Here is a 4,002-nt window from a genome sequence, read left to right as displayed (position 1 = left end):
AAAAAAAAAAAAAAAAAAAGAAGGTCAAAAATTACAGGTGAGGAAAATATTGAAAACAGTAAAAGAAAAGTGATCACTTATATACAAAAGGAGCTTCCACAAATTATCAGTGGATTTCTAAGCAGAAAACCTATGGGCAGGAAAGAACTGGGATGACAGTCCCAAAGCTCTGAAAGAAAAATTATGCCAATCAAGAATACTGTATCTGGCAAAACTGTCATTGTAAAACAAAGAAGCTATGCAGATGTGGTAGTGCACACTAGTAATCCCAGCACTCTGGAAGCCTAAGGCAGGAGGATTGCAAATTTGAGCTCAGTCTGAGCAGTGTAGCGATGGGATGCAGGTCAGTACAAAAACATCCTGGATTTAATTTCCAATACCGAAAAACAAGCTAGCAAACAAACAACTCATAGAGGAGAAATTAATACTTTATCAAATAACAAAAGCTCACATAGTTTATTACTACTAGACCTTCTACACAAGAAATGTTCAAGGATTATAGGATGTTCTTCAGGATAAAAGGGAAGGTAGACAGAAACATACCAGGAGACTCAACATCCTACCTTCAAAAATGAACAGGATAATAACAAAAATGATAAATAAGGAAGAAGACTTGAGAAAACTTTACCAATTGAACCTAATAAACATATATAGAATACTCCAATGAATAACAAAAGAATATATATTCTTCTCAAGTGCAGATGGAACTCTCTCCAGGATAGGCCACAAAGAATTTTAAAAGATTAAAATTATATAAAGTATCTTTTCAGATCATAATGTAATGAAACTAGAAACAGCAGGAGGAAAACAAAAAAATCTACACATATATAAACTGAACTAAATGTTTTTAAAAACCAATGGTGAAATTACAAGAAATTTTGGGACAAATAAAAATAAAATATACTATACTTTATGGAATGAAGCAAAACCAGTGCTAAGAAGGAAGTTTAACATTGCTTTTATAGCCATGAGCATATACATCCATAAAGAAGAAAGATCTCAAATCAACCTAAATTTACACTTCAAGGAACTAGATAAAGAACAAACTAAACCTAAAGCAAACAAAAGAAACAGGAAATATTAGAGATTAATGGAATGGAGAATAGAAAATCAATAGAAAAAAATTTTAAAAACTACAAAATTGGCTTTTTCTTTAAAGATCAACAAAAATGACAAATCCTCAGCTAGATTAAGAGGAAAAAAGAAGATTCAAGTAACTAAAATCAGAAATGAAAAGGGAAATTAAACTAATGGCAGTGAAATAAAAAAGATTATAAAAGAATATTATAAATATGTCTATATCACAAATTGGATGATCTAAAGACATGTATAAACTTCTAGAAACACACAACCTAAGACTCAATTATGCAGGAATAAAAATCTGAACAGAACAATAATACTAAGGCAACTAAATAAGTAATCAAAGCTTATCAAGAAAGAAAATTCCAGGAGCAGATAGGTTCACTGAAAAATTCTACTAAATATTTAAAGAATTAATATTAGATCGCCTCAAATTTTTGCAAAAAATTTTCAGGACACTTCTAAGTTCATTTTATTGAGGACAGTATTACCTGTATACAAAAGCCAGACAAAGACACAAGAAAAGAAAACTACAGATGAATACTGATTGAAAAAACATCAAACTACAGATCAATACCCTGATGAATACTGATTTTAAAAATCTCAACAACACACTAGAAAACCAAATTCAACAGCACATTAAAGGGATGATACACCACATCCAATAAGAATTTATTCCTAAAATTCAAAGAATTCTCCACATATGAAAAATCAATAAAAATAATGCACCATATTAAAAACTGTAGGACAGAAAAACCCCACATGATCTTCTCAATTGATACAGAAAAAGCAATGTATAAAAATTCAACATCCTAATAAAAAAATGAAAAAATGGAAACCAAGCCTTGGTAAATAACGAAGGGTGAAGGGGGTTAGGGAGGGCAGGGATAAGGGGGAAAAACAGAACCAAGATATATCATGCAAAGGTACAAGATCCCAATGATAAATGTAACTGTATTGTTTGCTTTAAATGTACCAATAAACTTAATGAAAAAAAATTCAACATCCTTTCTTGATTAAAAACATTCAGCAAAATGTTAATAGAAGGAAACTAGTTTAGCATAACAAAGTCTATACATGACAAGCCTACAGCTACCATCATGCTCAGCAATGTAAGATATTTTTCAAAGATCAGGAACAAAACAAGAAGGCTTGCTCTTGCCACTTTTATTCAACACAGTATTGGAAGTCCTAGCCAGAGCAATTAGGCAAGAAAACAAAATAAAATTCATCTAAATTGGAAAAGATAAACATAATAAAATTATCTGTTTACACACAGAAAGCTCTTAAGATTACACAAAACCAACTGTTAGAATAAACAAATTCAGAGCCGGGCATGGTGGTGCATGTCTGTAATCCCAGCACTAGGGAGGCTGAGGCAGGAGGATCGCTGTGAGTTTGACACCAGCCTGGGCTACATAGTAAGCTCCAGGTCAGTCTCAAGTACATAGTGAGACCCTGTCTCAAAAAAAAAAAAAAAAAAAAAAAAAAGAATAAACAAATTCAGCAAAGTTGCAGGATATGACATTGAAAAATCAGTTGTATTTCTTTTTTCCAATTTTTATTTTTTAAATTAGTATATGTTTGTAGTACATAATGATTGCATTCTTTGTATCTTAGTTCTCCTTACTTCCCCTTCTGCTACCCTTTCCCCTTCCTTCCCATTTCTTGGTCCTCTTCCCTTTGTAACAAAATCTATCTACCTAGTTCCTATTAACTATATTTTATTTTGCTCTTTATTTATATTTTGAGTTTCTCATAAAAGAGAAACCATGCAATATTTAAGCCTGTATGTCTAGTTTACTTCATTGTATTTTTTTATTAGTACATGTTTATAGTACATAGTGATTACATTCATCATGAGGAGTTGGTACATGCACATAACACAGCTTAATAATCAGTTGTATTTCTATATGGTAAAAATGAACAATCCAAGAAGGAAATTAGGAAGACAATTCCATATATAATCACACTGAAATAACCAAATACTTAAGAATTAACCAAAGAAGTGAAAGACTTAGTGAAAACCAATGCAATCTCTATCAAAATCCCACTGGCATTTTCCCTTTTACCTTTATATTTTTAGTTAATTTTAACTTAATTTTTGATACATGATAAATGTGCATATTTTATAATAATTCAATACATGTATATAATATGTAATGATCAATCAGGTAAATTAGAATTTCCATCTCCTGTATTTATTTCAGTAAAACCACGGTTTGTGAGAATAATTCATTCTGCTTGTAATCCAAAGCACTTGTATATCAAAGCAGTGGGAGAGAGAAGGACCAGTTGTGATCATGTGACATTTGGCCTGATGTACTAATCATATCTCAAGACACTGCTCATTTATCAAGTTAAAATTTCTTAGAAATGTCTGCTCATCTTCCAGAACACTTGCAGACCAAGTTACTCACAATCCAAAGTTTGACTATATTTCTATGTAATAGGAACCTTCAGACAATTATAGTTATTTTTGACAGATAATAAATTGTATACCAGTTACCCTGCTATGCTATAGAACTCTGGAAGTAATTCCTGTCGGGGACTTAGCTCAGTGGTTCCGCCACCTGCCTTGCAAGGGCAAGGACCCGAGTTTGATCTCTGGTACCAAAAAAAAAAAAAAACAAAAACAAAAACAAAAACCCCCAAATAAAAAAATAAGTAGAAGTAATTCCTCCTGTATCTAATGTATTTTGGTATTCATTATCAACCTCTGTTCATACCTCCTACCTTCTATTCTGTCTAGGCTCTGGTGACCACTATTCTACTCTTTTATAAGAACTACTTTTGTAGCTTCTATAAATGAGTGAGAACATACATTATTATCTTCCTTTGATGAGCTTATTTCTTTTTTCTTTTCTATTCTTTTCTTTCTTTCTTTCTTTCTTTCTTTTTTTTTTTTTTTTTTTTCTGGGG

General features: G+C 31.5%; 1 protein-coding gene and 1 pseudogene across 3 annotated transcripts in view; one reads left to right on the top strand and one right to left on the bottom strand.

The window, feature by feature from the left end:
* Positions 1 to 4,002, bottom strand: part of Brcc3 (BRCA1/BRCA2-containing complex subunit 3) — a 68,808-nt gene that overhangs the window by 9,626 nt on the left and 55,180 nt on the right. The window lies entirely within an intron of this gene.
* The window catches only part of LOC104862956, a 6,087-nt pseudogene continuing 2,422 nt past the window's right edge, over positions 338 to 4,002 (top strand).

Source organism: Fukomys damarensis, unplaced genomic scaffold (genome assembly GCF_012274545.1).
Source record: "Fukomys damarensis isolate Sample0158 unplaced genomic scaffold, DMR_v1.0_HiC HiC_scaffold_39, whole genome shotgun sequence".
Taxonomy (NCBI): domain Eukaryota; kingdom Metazoa; phylum Chordata; class Mammalia; order Rodentia; family Bathyergidae; genus Fukomys; species Fukomys damarensis.
The sequence above is the reverse complement of the archived record's forward strand: the minus strand, read 5'-3'. Positions and strand labels throughout refer to the sequence as shown.